This window comes from Triturus cristatus, chromosome 4_1 (genome assembly GCF_964204655.1).
Source record: "Triturus cristatus chromosome 4_1, aTriCri1.1, whole genome shotgun sequence".
Taxonomy (NCBI): Eukaryota; Metazoa; Chordata; class Amphibia; order Caudata; family Salamandridae; genus Triturus; species Triturus cristatus.
The window spans coordinates 752,391,837-752,410,327 of NC_140585.1; positions in this window are offsets into that span (position 1 = coordinate 752,391,837).

Below are 18,491 nucleotides of genomic sequence, written 5' to 3' on the forward strand. Positions count from 1 at the left end.
CCAAAATGAATTTGTTCTTGTGTGATGTAACCAATGCTCATGTAAAGCACTCCAATACCTGACAAGTCTGCACTATATAACACTGCAAAAACACAAAATAATAAGTGTTTTGCACACTTCTGTCATTGGGCTATATTTGGGCTATATCTGGGTGATTTTGGGCTACATTTGGGCTCATGAAGGTATTCAGATATGTCACACATTTGCCATAAATTCTGAATGTTAGCACTCTAGTTGCTCATTAGATCACTGTAGTAAAACTACTGTTCACCATGGAAGCCTGCTCCTGGTATTAAAAGTGCATGTTTCAGTCTGCATGTCAGAATTTTTTAATGAAATAGAAGAGGATTTGAGAAGTCACTCAAAATGTGCCCTCATTTTCTTTCTTCAGCATCAATCATAATTTCTATGGCAAAATGAACCCCCTCATTGTGTTCCTTTTTAAATTAAATGTTTTAAGTGTTACCAGTTTATTCCAATCAAGATGGTTTCAGGTGTGCCATACTTTTGTCATAATGAAGACAGTAAGTGCTCTAGTTGTTTTTAAGAACATTCTTGGACATTCTGTCATTGGGCTATACTTGGGCTACATCTGGGTGATATTTGGGCTACATTTGGGCTCTTTTGTCTCTGGTGGCCATCTTGGGAGACTTATTTGTTATGAAGTTTCCTAATTTCCTCATTTACTGCAGTCTCCTCAGTAGGAAATACTTTCAGTTTTTTACTTTGATTCCATCAAGAAGGCATTCAAATGTGTCACACATTTGCCATAAAATCAGAATGTTAGCACTCTTTTTGCTCATTAGATCACTGTAGTAAAGCTACTGCTCACCAGGGAAAACTGCTGCTGGTATTGAAAGTGCATGTTTCAGTCTGCATGTCAGAATTTTTTAATGAAATAGAAGAGGATTTGAGAAGTCACTCAAAATGTGCCCTAATTTTTCTTTCTGCAGCACTAATCATACTTTTTATGGAAAAATGAACCCCCTCATTTTGTTCCTTTTTAAATTAAATGTTTTAAGAGTTACCACTTTAATCCAAGCAAGATGGCTTCAGGTGTGCCATACATTTATCATAAGTAGGACGGTTAGCGCTCTAGTAGTTCTTTGGAACACTCTGGAAAGCTGCAGTAGAACACAAAGGAATCAACTGACAGTCTCTGCCCTTGTTGGATGTACATGTTTTACTGAGAATGTCAGACTTCATTCTCACATGACTGAGAAAGATAATGTGAATTTACAGAAAATAAGCTCTCAGTTTAGCTTATAGATCACCTTCCAAACCTCTGTGGTAAAAGCATGAGAAAATATTTTTCTCTCAATCATGATATCCCAGCAGAAGGCTTTTTCACATGGTGAAATCACCTTAGAACATACCACAATTCCTAAAATGAGTATGGTACCATCAACAAATGATTTATAATGTAACTAAAGTCTTAAAACCTTCTATTAACTGCAATGCTTTTTAATGAGGTGCTATCACGTATATTGGTCCCAAGATGGCTGCCAACACTTCTTGGATGAAGTGCTTACAGCCAATCAGATCTCAGGATGAGATGTGTGGTTAGGCTCCGCCCACATATATATATTGATTTAAATGCTATTTTCTCAGGAACTACTGAACAGATTTACATCAGACCTACAAAAGGCACTTCCTTGACCTGAGGACTACCTCTCTGCCAAATTTCAAGTAACTCTGTTCAGCCGTTCGGGCTGTAGCTGTGTCTAAAGGTCCTATGGAAAAATGCATGGGAAAAACGCGTTTTGGGACCCCCCTTTTTTCTCAGCCCCCGCTTGACGAATCCCCCCGAGACTTTCAGGGTAGGAGCGGAGCGTAGCGCCCCACCTATTTTGAAAATTTCGCGAGGATTCATCGACCGGCGCCAAAGTTATTCCAAATAGAATGTTGCGGATTTCCTATGGAAACAGGGTCCTAACTATAACTATCTACTGGCGACCGCCAGTAGATAATATATATATATATATATATATATATATTACCTACTGGCGGTCGCCAGTAGGTAGATATAGTTAGGACCCTGTTTCCATAGGAAATCCGCAACATTCTATTTGGAATAACTTTGGCGCCGGTCGACGAATCCTCGCGAAATTTTCAAAATAGGTGGGGCGCTACGCTCCGCTCCTACCCTGAAAGTCTCGGGGGGATTCGTCAAGCAGGGGCCGAGAAAAAAGGGGGGTCCCAAAACGCGTTTTCCCCATGCATTTTTCCATAGGACCTTTAGACACAGCTACAGCCCGAACGGCTGAACAGAATTACTTGAAATTTGGCAGAGAGGTAGCCATAAGGTCAAGGAAGTGCCTTTTGCAGGTCTGGTGTAAATCTGTTCAGTATTTCCTGAGAAAATAGCATTTAAAAGCATATATATATGTGGGCGGAGCCTAACCACACATCTCATCCTGAGATCTGATTGGCTGTCAGCACTTCATCCAAGAAGTGTTGGCAGCCATCTTGGGACCAATATACATGATAGCACCTCATTAAAAAGCATTGCAGTTAATAGAAGGTTTTAAGACTTTAGTTACATTATAAATCATTTGTTGATGGTACCATACTCATTTTAGGAATTGTGGTATGTTCTAAGGTGATTTCACCATGTGAAAAAGCCTTCTGCTGGGATATCATGATTGAGAGAAAAATATTTTCTCATGCTTTTACCACAGAGGTTTGGAAGGTGATCTATAGGCTAAACTGAGAGCTTATTTTCTGTAAATTCACATTATCTTTCTCAGTCATGTGAGAATGAAGTCTGACATTCTCAGTAAAACATGTACATCCAACAAGGGCAGAGACTGTCAGTTGATTCCTTTGTGTTCTACTGCAGCTTCCCAGAGTGTTCCAAAGAACTACTAGAGCGCTAACAGTCCTACTTATGATAAACGTATGGCACACCTTAAGCCATCTTGCTTGGATTAAAGTGGTAACTCTTAAAACATTTAATTTAAAAAGGAACAAAATGAGGGGGTTCATTTTTCCATAAAAAGTATGATTAGTGCTGCAGAAAGAAAAATTAGGGCACATTTTGAGTGACTTCTCAAATCCTCTTCTATTTCATTAAAAAATTCTGACATGCAGACTGAAACATGCACTTTCAATACCAGCAGCAGTTTTCCCTGGTGAGCAGTAGCTTTACTACAGTGATCTAATGAGCAAAAAGAGTGCTAACATTCTGAATTTATGGCAAATGTGTGACACATCTGAATGCCTTCTTGATGGAATCAAAGTAAAAAACTGAAAGTATTTCCTACTGAGGAGACTGCAGTAAATGAGGAAATTAGGAAACTTCATAACAAATAAGTCTCCCAAGATGGCCACCAGAGACAAAAGAGCCCAAATGTAGCCCAAATATCACCCAGATGTAGCCCAAGTATAGCCCAATGACAGAATGTCCCAGAATGTTCTTAAAAACAACTAGAGCGCTTACTGTCTTCATTATGACAAAAGTAAGGCACACCTGAAGCCATCTTGATTGGAATAAACTGGTAACACTTAAAACATTTAATTTAAAAAGGAACACAATGAGGAGGTTCATTTTGCCATAGAAATTATGATTAATGCTGAAGAAAGAAAATGAGGGCACATTTTGAGTGACTTCTCAAATCCTCTTCTATTTCATTAAAAAATTCTGACATGCAGACTGAAACATGCACTTTTAATACCAGGAGCAGACTTCCATGGTGCAGTAGTTTTACTACAGTGATCTAATGAGCAACTAGAGTGCTAACATTCAGAATTTATGGCAAATGTGTGACATATCTGAATACCTTCATGATGGAATCAAAGTAAAAAACTGAAAGCATTTCCTACTGAGGAGACTGCAGTACATGAGGAAATGTAGATTTTCCTAATAATTTATGACGGAAAGTCCTAATTTTATTAAAGACACGGAGGCGAGTATTATGCTTTCTTTTCTTGCTTTATTCCAATAGCAGCAAGATAAAACTACTCTTCCCAGAAGGCTTGGAGAAACAACTACCAGCCAATGGGAAACAAAGAAGCAAATACTGACCAATCACAACATAGATAGCAGTATAAGGTGTATCGTGACTGCAAACAGCCCTCTTTTCTTATGCGAGCAATCATAGAGTATGGAAAAATAAAGGAGAAACAGAGAACAAAATGCAAAAGGTCAAAGTCCACGTAAAAAGTTCTTTTCCGAAGACCACCAGAGGAGAGTCGGAGAGAAGATCCAGTCCAAGAACTGAAGGTGCCGTATCAGAAGGAATGATCTTGATAGAATCCATGAGGACCTCAGGATGATGCCGGTGGCAGCGCTGGAGTTCCTGTGGGGAGGGAGAACACCAGTTAGAAGTGTTGTGGCGGGATAATACTCGCCTCCGTGTCTTTAATAAAATTAGGACTTTCCGTCATAAATTATTAGGAAAATCTACATTTTATGGCAAGACCGGAGGCTCCTATTATGCTTGTTTAAAGCATATCAACCACCATAGAAGAAGCAGTAAGAACAGGTTTGCAATAAAATGTACGGAACACTGAATCATTAGACCAATCTGCTGACTTCAGGATATCCTCCAGACGGGAGCCAGCCCAAAAGGCTTTAGAAGCCATGGCTCCTCTAGTGGAATGAGCTCCGAAAACGGAGACGTCAATACCTGCCAGGGACATGACCCAACGAACCCAACGGGCCAAGGTAGCAGCAGAAACAGGATGAAAGGGTTTACGAAAGGAAATAAGGAGTTGGGAGCTGGAGGAAGTCCTGAGAGCAGAGGTCTTACTTTCATAAACTTTTAAACATTGGCCTACACACAATTTGGGATTGGAGGGAAAATAGGGGTAGAACACAGACTGTAAATTGGTCTTGGTACGTTTATGAACATGAAACATTACACCGGTAGGAGTAAATTGTCTAGAAGAAACATCTAAGGCTTTCACATCAGATACTCGTTTAATGGAAATTAAACATAATAACATAGTAAGTTTGGCTGAGATCATTTTTAATGAAAGAGCAGAGTTATCAGGCCAGGTAGAAAACAATTGCAAAACCAAATTGACATCCCATAAACTAGAATACTTAGCCAAAGGAGGTTTTGAAAAACGAATTCCTCTTAGAAGTCTGCATACCAAGGGATGCGCCCCCGCAGGTTTTCCATCAATGTGGGAATGATTGAGTGAAATGGCAGATCTATAGAGATTGATGGTACGATAGGATTTACCCGAGCTAGCCTCAGAGGCTAAGAAGTTAACCATAAAGTTTAAAGAGGCTGAAACGGGATCGACAGATTTCTGCAGACACCAGCTTGACCAAAGAGACCAGGCGGACTTGTAAGCCTTGGAGGTGCCAGGGGCCCATGCTCGACTAATAAAGACTGAAGCTTCCTGTGAAATGACGAAATCAGAAGAGGAAGGCTGGAAATTTTCCAGGCGGACAACGTCAGAGACTGGTTGACCATTAAAGGATGGGGGTTGCCTTGAGGATCCGAGAGAAGATTGGGGAAAGGAGAAAGAAGGACGGGGAAGTCTACCGCCAATTCCAGGAGAGACGGGAACCAAATCTGGGACTGCCAAAAGGGAACCACTATTACCAGAGATGTCATCTGGCGACGCACCTGCGATAAGACCCTGTTGATCAACAGAAAAGGAGGAAAGGCATAATTGAGGTGAAGGGACCAATCTTGGAGGAAGGCATCGGTCGCTAGAGCCAAAGGATCCGGACGCCAACTGAAGAAATGAGGCAACTGGGAATTGAGACGGGAAGCAAAGAGGTCTATTGAGAAAGGACCCCACAACTGAGAGAGGGAGAGAAACACGGAGGGAAGAAGCTTCCAGTCGCTGGAATCCCGGAGGAAGCGAGAATGCCAATCGGCCACAGCGTTGAGATCTCCTGGGAGATATTCCGCAGAGAGCGATAGTCTGTTGGAAAGGCAAAACTCCCAAAGGCTTTTTGCTAGATCTGCCAGAGCCTTTGATTTTGTGCCACCGAGATGGTTTATATAACGAACCGCAGAAACATTGTCCATGCGTAGGAGGATGGTACAGCTTACTCTGTCTTTTGCTAGGCTCTGGATTGCAAAGGAACCTGCAAGCATCTCTAAACAGTTGATGTGCAATTTGGACTCCTCTTTTGACCATGTACCGCCAGTCGATATTGGTCCACAACGGGCGCCCCAACCCGTCAGACTTGCATCGGATTCTAATACAAGATCTGGGGCGGAAGCGAAGATGGTTCGGCCGTTCCAGGCCTCCAAATGGTTTAACCACCATTGCAGTTCCAGGTGAGATTCGAGATCTAACTCTATTTGATCGGAATAAGCGAGACCTTGCCGAAGATGCCTGATCTTTAGGCGCTGAAGAGCGCGATAATGGAGGGGGCCTGGGAAGATAGCCTGAATGGAGGCCGATAAAAGTCCGACTAATCTCGCCAGAGTTCTGAGAGAAATGAGTGGACGGCGCAGAGCCTGGGAAATCTCCGTTTGAATCGTGGAGATCTTGGATTGAGGAAGAAAGAGGGAAGCCAGGGGGGAGTCTACACGGAAGCCTAGAAACTCCATGCTCTGAGTCGGGATGAGAGAAGACTTTTCTAGATTGAGGAGAAAACCTAACTCGAGAAGAAGAGAACGTGTAGTGTTGAGATCGTTCAATAGTGCCGATTTGTCTAGATTCATGAGGAGAATGTCGTCGAGATAAATGATAAGTCTTATCCCTAGAGATCGTAGGTAAGCTACGACAGGTCTCATTACCTTTGTGAAGCACCAGGGTGCTGAAGAAAGTCCGAAGGGCAGAGATTGAAAACGATAAGTGACGTTTTGCCATTGAAATTGGAGGAACTTTGTGTGTGATTCGTGAATAGGAATAGAAAGATAAGCGTCTTGGAGATCTATGCGGACCATCCAATCGTTGAGACGCAAAGTGTCTCGTAAGTGAAGGATCGTCTCCATTTTGAAGTGACGATAAACCACGAACTGATTGAAGAATCTGAGATTGATCACCGGTCTCATCTTCTTGTTCTTCTTTTGAACGAGAAAAAGCGTGCTGAGGAAGCCTGAGGGATCGAAGGGGGAAACTAGAATAGCTCTTTTGGAAAGAAGTGCCTGTATTTCCGAGGTGACTAGCAGGGACATTTCGGTTGAGAACACTAGAGGAGAAGGAAGAACATGTTGAAAAGGAGGAGCGTAAAGCTCGATACGATAACCTTGGACTGTGTCGAGAACCCATGGATCTGCAGTGAGAGACTGCCATCTGTGCAGGAAAAGGGCTAGACGACCCCCCACAGGAAAAACTGCACTCACCTTGTTGGGAATTGTTGTTGTTGTGGCGGAAGCCACGTTGGCCCCTGCCCCTGTAACCTCGACCTCTTTGGGGGTAAAATTGGGGCTTGAAATCCTGTTGATTGGAGTTGAAGGTACCACGGGAGCCTTGGGACTGGAAACCACGGCCGGTAGAGCGGCTCCTGCCTCTTCCGGCCCTGCCAAAAACCCGAGAAGGAAAGACCTTCTTGATGGATTGCTGCGCCTTGTCCAAGGAGGCAAAGGTGGTGACGAACCGATTTAAGTCTTTTACTAACGAATCTCCAAAGAGAAGACCATCAGCCTTGACACCAGGATCGAGGGGGGCAAGGTTGGCAAGCTTGGGATCTAACTTTATTAAGAGACCTTTGCGGCGCTCATGAGTCAAGGCCGCATTAGCAGGGGCGGTGGGTGAGATTTTAAAGTGGTGGGGCGCAAACGAATTAGCATACAGCACCGTAGCGAGCGAGCGCAGCGAGCGAGCCCGAACCCCAAAAGGGGGGTTTGGGGGGATAACCCCCCCCAAGAAAATTTTGAAAAAAAAGAAGAAAAATCGTGCATTTTCAAGCAAATTTGAGAAAGCAGGAAGGTTAATAAAGCAATTGTGAAAGTGCAGTTATTACATTAATAGATGGCATAACATAGGTAGCTGCTTATTCAGTATTACCACAGAGCTTCATACATTCTGTCCTATTATGCTCAGGTGCTGAATTCAGACTATAAGACTCATGGAAATCTCAGCTCTAAGAGTAGAAGAAGTTGCACAGCAGTGTAATGGTTGCCAGGCTCGTTCCGCAGGAGCGTCAGGAACTTGAAGAAAAGTCCACAGTCTTCCCCTACGGCCTTCCGACTCTATTAGACTCTAGAGTAACGAATGGCACGCAAGGGGAAAACAGGGAAACAAAACAAGGAAAGGCGGGGGAAGAAAAACAGTCTTACAACATACTGAATAAGACTCTAGAGTAACGAATGGCAAGCAAGGGGAAAACAGGGAAACAAAACAAGGAAAGGCGGGGGAAGAAAAACAGTCTTACAATATACTGAATATAAAAGAGGCAGCGCAATGCGCTGTTACCGTGATTCTGGTTGAGCTGAACTTTGTACACACACTTCACATAGGTCCACGCAAGTACCCCAAATATAAATGGTATAAAGCAGTGTTTCCCAAACTGTGGTCACATTCCCAGGGGGGTCCTCAGGCAGTAATTTTAAAAGCACAAAAATGTTCCTTGTAGAATCAGCAGTTTTCCAGCAACAATAAAAGTGTCAAGATTACGTCGGTGATTAATGTACCTGCTGGAGAGAGATGAGAGTTGTGTCAAGTGGCAGCTTTGACTTATCTAATGTAGCACAGAGGGTTAATATGCCTACTGCAAAGAACGTGTACCATGCATTTTGAAAAACATTTTTTATGTGCCTAGGTTAGTGGGTTACTGCTTTAGTCACAGATTCTTTTGTTACTGTGCAGTTCATAAGTGACAACCGTAATCTAGCACAGTGACCTATAAACTGTCATCAAAGAGCTGCTTGCAAGCTGCATGATACAAGTTAGAAACATATGTTTGTTTCAAGTCTTTCATTATCCTAATCCTGCTAAAAAGGTTTATTTGGGTGGAAATACATTTTTATTGTTAAAGTCAATGCTAACCACTGTTATGTTCTGAATCCTGAGTTTGTGCTTCTCCAGACCAAGCACTCTTTAAAAATGCCTACCAGTATGAATAACATGTGAATCCTACACCCTGTAGTCGCATTTGCCTTATGTAACATTTTCTATACACTGATTTACACGTATGAATCATTGTCTCCATGGGGCAGATTTGCAAGAAAATTGACTGTGTGTCGCAAGCCATTTGGCTGCGCCGCACTGAGTCACTTTCGAAGCACAGGGATGCGACATATTTACAACAATATGTTGCATCTCTGTGCTTCCCCCTGTGCTGGCGCACAAACTGCTGCCATACGCCTGCACAGGCACATTTGCACCATGGTGCAAGGATGCCTGTGTCGTGGGGAGATTGTTTATGTGCAGGAAGTAACCCTTCCTGCATGTAAACAATCAGAAATGGTGTTTTTCAACTTCTAAGTGTGCTGCATTAGCACACATAGAACTTGCAAAACGTCATTGTTTTACTGATTGTTTATGTGCAGGAAGGGCACAGGGGAAGGGTCTGCACGGGGGAGGGGCAGGGCAGAGAGCAGCCTGCATGCAGGAGCACAGTGCAGAGAGCATCCTGCAGCAGCAGCAGCACAAGGCACAGATCAGCTTGCAGCAGCACTGGGGCAGGGAGCCGCCTCCTGCATGCAGGGAAGGGGCAGACAGCACGGAGACAGCCCCAGGTGAGTGTCACAGCGGGGCGCACAAGGGCAGAGCCTACAACAGCACTGGGGTAGAGGACTGGGTGCAGCATGCATCTGCACAAGCCCACCCCCAGGTCGGTGCCACAGGGGAGATGAGCCAGATCACAGCACGGCAGAGAGCATCACACAGCAGTAGGGGATATGTGAGAGGGGTAGTAACGCGCTTCAACGCCTCCTCAGGGGTAAGAGCTATATAAATGCAATTACAATGCAGTAGCCATCCGACAGCCTGCATGAGTGGAGGGTAGATATCAGGGTTCAGCAGTTCAAAACAGAACGGGCTGCACAGGGGAGAGGCTGCATGCAACAGCACCGTGCAGACAGCGGGTTTCAACAAAAATACTAAGCAGAGGTGCATCAGTGCTGTGTCAGACAGCAACCTGCTGCAGCCCAGGGGGCAGAGAGAAGCGGGCACTGCAGCAGTACAGTGGCACCCACAGCAGGGCATTAAGAGTGATCTGCGTGAGGAGCTTATCCATTCTGGGACTTGTGGTCCTCATATAATGGGATCCACTCCACAAACTGCAAAAGATATAGAACTACTGGACTTGATGCGCTACTGATGCAAGCAACTGGTGAACTCAAGAATCCTTATGACATGGGTGGAGCATTTCAAGGACAGGGACTTGCAGTAAGAGGCGACGAGCAACCTCCTGTACCAGAGGTGCAGCTCCGAGTGAGTGTCTCAGAACAAGGGCAGATGACACAAGGCGGCAGCACACGAGCAGATAAGGGATTCAGCAGCACAAGTGAAGCCTCGGGTGAGTGTTGGGAGCAGCAGGTGCAGGACAGGTACTACAAGCAGAAGCTTGCAGGATAGCACTCTTGTAGCAGCACAGAGGCAGATAACAGTGTGCTGTAGTAGAAAAGGGCAGAGAGCAGCACACAGGAGCAGCATTGAGCTCAGTGCGTGTGTGGCATGCATCATGTGAGAGAGGTCAAACAGCCAGAGAAGGGCCCACAGGGGTTTAATAGCATTCAGCAGAGATATTGAGACAGAGGGAAGCAACTAGGGTGGCCACATCTCTCCAGCTCATTCAGTCCTGGACTTTTCACATTCAAATCGTTGCTATAATTTGTTTTACATGAATTAGTACAGTGGAACTTGAAGCAATGAAAGACTACAACACCCAGAATGCATTAGGGTTGTCACATTAACGCCTAGGAATGGAGTTAGGGTATGTGATAAACAGGTGGCCCCTGGTACTGGGAGAGCAACATGGGGGGATGAATATCCCGCACAAAGGAAGGCAGAAAGCAGCCTGCAGAGGGAGAGAGTAGAAAGGCAGAGAGCAATCTGTAACAGCAGAGGGAGAGATTCTGAGGCCACATAGTGTAGCCTGCAGCAGAACCTGGGTTAGACAGCAGCCTGCTCCAGGTATCCTGCAGAAACAGGGGCGGCAGTGGTGGAACAAGGCACTTTGGATCACCACAGAGGACAGAGAGCAGTTTATAGAAGCACCAGGGACAGAGGGCAGTTTATAGAAGCACTGGGGACAGAGAGCAGTTAATGGAAGCACCCTGGATAGAGAGCAGTTTGTTGAAGCACTGGGGACAGAGAGCAGTTTATAGAAGCACCGGCGACAGAGAGCACTTTGTAGAACCACTGGTGACAGAGAGCAGTTTATGGAAGCACCAGGGATAGAGAGCAATTTATAGAAGCACCGGGGATAGAGCGCAGTTTGTGGAAGCACCGGGGGCAGAGGGCAGTTTATGGAAGGACCGGGGACAGAGAGCAGTTTATAGAAACACTGGGGACAGACAGCAGTTTATGGCAGCACCGGAGACAGCAGTTTATGGCAGCACCGGGGTCATCAGAGGAGTTTATATAAGCATCGGGGACAGAGGGCAGTTTATGGAAGCTCCGGGGATAGAGAGCAGTTTGTAGAAGCACCGTCCGGGGGCAGAGGGCAGTTTATCGAAGGACCGGGGACAGAGAGCAGTTTATAGAAACACCGCGGACAGAGAGCAGTTTATGGCAGCACCGGAGACAGAGAGCAGTTTACAGAAGCACTGGGGACAACTTGTGCGTGACTTGCACACTCACACATGAAGTTCCTTGTTTGAACAGAGAGGTCATTGGGTTCCTGCCAGTCGCTGATGCAAGAAACACGGCTGTTGGTGCAGCACTCGAACCCTGCTGCAGCTCCACTTCGACGGCTGCCCATGTTCTAAAGAAAACTTACCCTGTGTCCTTGCTGGCACATAGGGTGAAACGCTGAAAAGCAGTCGGAAACATCAGACTGGCACGTCCCCATACCTGCCGTACCTGAATCCACACGCCAGCCAGCACCAGTGCACCACTCCACACACCACGACGAGCGAGGTCCACGAGGCGAGTCCGCGACGCGAGTGAACGACCGTTACCGAACCGGATACGACACTGCAGCGCCGCGCGCCGCAAATGGCCAATCGCTGTGCTGCGCGGTGACCGGCCAATCCTGGCGCTACATGCAGCGCCAGGATTGGCTTGGAGGGCACACTAACTGCTCGCCCTGTCGCCGCCAGCATAAACCTTAACCTGCACCCTCCCCCCCCCCCCCTACTAGCTAATGGGGCCCTGGCTGGCTTTAATGTGCGCATGCTCGGGCAAGTTGCTGCCCGAAGCATACATGCGGGAAGAGGAAGACTCACACAGTGTCATGTGTCAATCACGTCACCAGCCCGGCAGCCCGCCCCCCCGCGCACTCCCGATTCAGTCGGGTGCTGCCCGGCGGCGCCGGATAAATATCGACCGTGCTAAGTAGGTAAATACTGTAAATGTAAAAACATTTATTTTACTTATTTTTCCATACGGCAGTCGCGGGTCTGGGGCTGGTGGGGCTACGCCCCTACGCCCCAATGGACGCACCGCGGCTGCATCCAGGCGAGCTGTTTCAGCTAAATCAAATATGCGGGCCAGTGGCCCCACCAAATCAAGCAGTTTGTCTTGGCAGGAGGACCAAGCTTTGTCCACGCCTTTGCGCGGATCCTTGCCAAACTTCGAGAAGAAAGTGAGGAGAGGTTGATCAATGGCAGGGGTAGAAGTTATGTGAGAAGGGAGAGAGGGCTTGGGACACTCGGACTTCAATTTAGCCCGGACAGTTTTGTCTAAAGGGAGACGAAGTCTGGAGGTTATATACTCCCCGACATGGTCAATAGGGAACCATTCCGTAGAATTAGGGTGTCTGATAGATGCAGGGTCAAAAAGAGGGGTACCGTCAGGATCCAGCACCGGTTCCGATGCAAAGGCGTCCAGTTTTAATTTCTTAGGAGGGGAAGAAGGATTTACAATATCAAAAATATCATCAAGGTCAGTGGCGTCACCCATATCGTCATCTGTGTCATAAATTGTTGAAATGACCAATTTTTGTGGTACCTCCGGGTTGTTAGACTTAGCCTTACGTTTACCAGCTACACTTTTTAACCCCTCCTGAATAGGAGGCCTGGGAGGAACCAAGTCCTCTGTCATATGTGAGGAAGACTCACCAACCACTTTTGACGCCAAAGAAGAAACCTTGGAGTGTACCACTGTAAGTTTTCTGCTATCCCCCGCAGATTGGGCCATTGCTTTGGTCATGACACTTAAGAGAGAGTTCTCCATAGACTTAGAAAAACGCTTCATAGAAGCTTCGACAGCAGTCTCCACTGAGGAATTAATAAAAGAGCTCAAATCCTCTTTGAACTCGTCCCCTTCATTGTCATGAGGCTCATTAGAAACCTGCATTGTGAGCAAAGACAGAGAGTCTGCTCAAAACCTGACCAGAAAGGGTTAATGAGAGGAAAAAAGGAGTGGGCGTATGAAAAAAAGAAAAACCCCTCCCCTTAGGGGCGTGTGAAATATGGCTGAGGGAAGGAAGAAACGAAGCGTGGAGAGGAGCCGGTAACTGCGCGTCGAGCTGAGGAGCCGATCTGAAGCGCTGCGCCACAGTTGAGGCGGGGACCGGTGAGAGAGGCGCGCGAGGGGCAGGCAAAGCGTGCAGGGCGCGGGGGGAAACGAAAACTGAAAGATTTATACGCGCGTGAGAGCGCGAAGAAACAGAAGCAACGGAGTTGCGCTACACAGGCCAATAATACAGTTAAACCGAACAATACCAAAAAGTACTTCAAATTAATGCATATAACAGAAAAAGGTACTTATCTTGACTGCGAGCAGCAAGAAAAGAAGGCTGTTTGCAGTCACGATACACCTTATACTGCTATCTATGTTGTGATTGGTCAGTATTTGCTTCTTTGTTTCCCATTGGCTGGTAGTTGTTTCTCCAAGCCTTCTGGGAAGAGTAGTTTTATCTTGCTGCTATTGGAATAAAGCAAGAAAAGAAAGCATAATAGGAGCCTCCGGTCTTGCCATAAAATTAGGAAACTTCATAACAAATAAATCTCCCAAGATGGCCACCGGAGACAAAAGAGCCCAAATGTAGCCCAAAATCACCCAGATGTAGCCCAAATATAGCCCAATGACAGAAGTGTGCAAAACACTTATTATTTTGTGTTTTTGCAGTGTTATATAGTGCAGACTTGTCAGGTATTGGAGTGCTTTACATGAGCATTGGTTACATCACACAAGAACAAATTCATTTTGGTTGTAGACATGGGGAGACTAAGTGATTTGACCAGAATCACAGAATGTCGAGCTGAAGCAGAAACTTCAACCTGGTTCCCCAGTTGCAAAGTCTGCAGTTCTGGAAGTAACACCACATCCTCTCCCCTAAGTGCAACATTTAATCAAGTGGTCAACTGGATAAAAAAACATAAAGATAACAAATAATTTAAAAGTGCTTTGTCGCTATTTGAAAACTCAGAAAATATGTCCTTATTTTAGTCTTTTAGAGCACTAACCATAATTTTGATGCCAATAAGACCCTCTCATATATGTAATTTCTAAAGGAAATGCTCTAGGTATTACAGTTTTGATTACATCAAGATGATGTCAGGCGTTCCACACTTTTGTAATAAATATAGAATGTTAGCAATCTAGTTGTTCATTAGGATACTGTTGAGAGGCAGAGGCCAGGGGCACGGACTCTGAAAATTGAAGGCAGGTAGGAGGGTGCAAAGGCAACAATTTAACCACACTGAGCAGGCAGGAAGGGCCGTGGAAGCACAACAGACTATGGAGGGCAGTGGAAAGGGGGGCAGGGGCAACAAACCAACAATACAGGACTTGCAAGAGAGGCTGTTGGAGGGAAGATCTATTACGGGTCAAGGAAGCTAGGGGCGGTCCCCAGATCCCCGGGAGCCACCACAGAACTGAGCAGGAGAGTGAGTCAGGGACAAAAGGGGCACCTTAATTTGAGCCGGGGTGCCTAGGAACGCTTGCTCCAAAAATGAAGAAAACAGACATATGAGACATGGAATTGGAGGCAGAATACAATGGCAGTTTAATGAGAAGATGCAACTTCAAAGAAACCGCAGAATAGAGACATAAAGTACAAAATACAGAATCCAGATAATCATACAGCTGTCATAATATTCTCTGTATCTCAATTAATGTACTGACAGAGAGAGAGAGAAAACACATCTATAAATGCATCATGAGAAACAAGTTACACCAAGGAAAATGTTACCTAGGAACACTCACGTTTACTCTTAGAGCAAGCATTCCTGCAATTACAATACAAAATCTTTTAAATGCAAAAGTAAAGAGAACAATGGTTAAACATAACATGACATTTCATATAGGTAAAATAGAATAAGATACTTCAAGCAAAGCAGAGCAAGACATTTTAAGCAAAGGAAGACAAGAGCTCCCAGCTCTTGGGGAAAACCTGCACTGCCTGTTAACCTACATACAGACGGCGAGGTAGTCCGTCGATATCTGTGGGTGCTCCCTTTTTATATCATTTTGTGGGCTCCTTTGCACGCTACATCTACCTACGTATGCTACCCAAAAGCTTCGTCTGCAGATTTTACCAGACATTTCGTCATTTACCCACTTAATGCTGACAATGGACTGGGTGAAAAGGTCAGTCTCTCAGGCCAATCGCTTATCGTAAGTTCCATAGAGCAAGCAGAAAATAATGGGTATTGTACGGGAATTCAATATATTCATGTATAAAATCTCCTCAGTTCTCCTAACTTGACGCTCTGCGGTTGCCACTTCCTTAAAAGCGGGAAACCTGCCCAGGAAGCAAGTACCAGTCCAGGATGCAGCCTACTGTATGTCGACAGCTTCAGGGGGATGTTGAACTTTGATACCGAGCACGGAGCACTCGGGTAGGGTGGGGGCTACTAGTTTGGATCAGAAGGCCTCGCAGACCTGCCTTCAGACTGCTATACACTAAAATTGCAGAGCTATGGTCAATTTAACAAAGAGGCCTACATATTGAACAGAAGGGCCTACACAGGGGTTTTATGCTGGCTGAGTGGTAAGGATGTCTCAGGATAATTATATAGCAACACAGGACCCGCTGGTCAATTTAATACGGCCTACAAATGCAGCTGGCAGGGCAAGGACAAGGGTCTCATACTTCAGGTGTGGACAGAACGGGCCAGGGGCCCCCTGTGATACAAAATCTACCCTCCTTCAAGGCTGTGGCAATGTAATAGACCATTGTGGGCAGAAGGAAGAGGCAATGGTAGTACAACCATACATGCCAACAGACCCGATTCAGCCAGGAAACGTCCAATGTTTTTAAGCTCAAATGGGCTTTATTTGATCTGTCTCCTGTCTACAATATCCTCTTTTTTAATGTAACTCAAAGGGGAAAATCAATACCCCAGTTTTTTTTCAAAATCTCCCTCTTACCAAGTTCAAAATGTTCGCAAGTATGGTACATTGGATCATGGAAGGAAATGGGATAGGGACAACAGAGGACTGGAGGGACATGGAGAGGTGCACCAAACTGACCCTGAAGGGCAGGCATCAGGGTTTGCAGCAGCACAATACACCACACAGGGCATGCAGGACGGGAGTGCAGCACAACAATCCATAGAAAGCAAGAGGGAGGGGACAGGACCATGCACATGGACAACAGAGAACAGAGGGGCAAGAGGCAATGGTAGCTAGTTGACCATAATGGACAGACAGGAGAGAAAGCTGCAGTATAACAGACCATAAAGGGCAGGAGGGACGGATCAGGGGCATTACAATGGAACAGACAAGCCAGGAGGGAGGGAGTAGGGCTGGGGGCAAGGGGGCAGGGCAGGAGCAGCAAGATAGCCATGGAGGTCAGGCAGGATGGGCACTAGAAGCAAGACACACCATGAAGAGCAACAGTGAGACTGTGATGGCATACACACAGACCATGGAGGGAAGGTGGGAGGGGGTCAGGGGCAGCTAACTGACCACACAGGGAAGGTGGGAGGGGCCATGGCAGCACAGAAGACCATGCATGGCAAGTGGGAGGGTTAGTGGCAGCACAATGGCTATGATGGGCAAGAAGGAGGGTGGAGGGGCATGCACAAAGGACGATGGAGGATAGAAGGAAGGGTCAGGACCTGTGCACAGACAAGAAAGTTCAGGGGAAGGGACCTCACAACAGACCACACGGGGCAGGCAGGAGGAGCAGTTGCAGCACAACAGACCAGGGAGGGCAGAAGGGTGTGGCAATACAATGGACCATGTAGGACAGGAGGAAGAGGATAGGGGCATGGCATGTGGACAGGCAGGGTGGAGGTGGCAGGGACAGGTTACAGTCATCTGACAATGCTAGGCAGGTGGGAGGGGAGTGGCAGCTCAACAGAACACTCAGAGTAGATAGGAGTGGCAGGTCCATGGGACATGGTGGGCAAAAAGGATGGAGCAGGGGCATGCACAAAGACATCGGAGGGCAGGGGGAAGGAGAATAGGGGCAGCAAGCTAAGCACAGAGTTTAAGCAGGAGGTCAATGATGGGGCATAGAATTGGGCAATGGAGGGCAGGAGGAGTGGACTGGTACATCATACTAAATTGAGGGCAGTGGCAGCACATCAGACCATGCATGGCAGGAGGGAGGAGGCTAGTCCATGGATTCACACAACAGAGGATAGGGAGGAAGGGGATGGGGCAGCAAGCTAACTGTTCAGAGAAGGCGGGTATTAGGAACTTTATTGTTTTTAAAACATTGTGTCTGTGCGAACTACTTAAAATATGAACAAGTATGCAGCATAATCTCACTTTTATTCAGGAAGAAGAGGACGTTTGTGACTGTGACTCCGGGCTCACTTGGCAGAAACACCCCCTGACCCTCCACCCCCTATCGCAAAATGTAATGCCCGTGAAAAGGGTAGGTGAACACAGTGTTATATAGAACATAGTCCTGAGAGCACGATTGAAAATGAAAACTAGATATAGTGTATGGTATAAACTATGCACCAAAAAGTGTGATATAAGATGAACCGGGCGTGAAATATAATATGCAATACATTGTGCGCAATGACAGATTCATGGGAGAGCGCGAGATAGCACAGGCACTAGCGCGTGCTATGCGATATGCGCCTTGGAGTGTAATATGCACAGGGCAGTGTTGTGTAACCTAACTAGTCTCTAAAGTTGTAATATAAAATATGTGCTGGGGAGTGTAACGTTGCATATGCACTGTGACAAAGATATGGATCCCAGATTGTAATATGTATGGCATAGCACTGTGCGTTATAACATAGGCATCGAGAAAGGCACGTTAGATGGGGCAATATAACCCGTGCGAAGACAAGTGTGGCATGACATATTCACGGGGTGGTGTTACAGTGCACATGGGCTAGAGAGTGTCATAGCATATGCACTAGCTAGTGGAATACAACACAGAGGTGTGTGGCACTCGGCAGGCAATGGTGGGTGTAACACAGCATTGGGCTCTGTCAGGAGCACGCTGTGACTCTCAAGTGATGTTCGTCCCCTTTCCAGAGAGTAAAATAAAAAGTATTACACATCCGGCAGTGGATGTGTGTTTTATTAACCGTGAGGGGGGT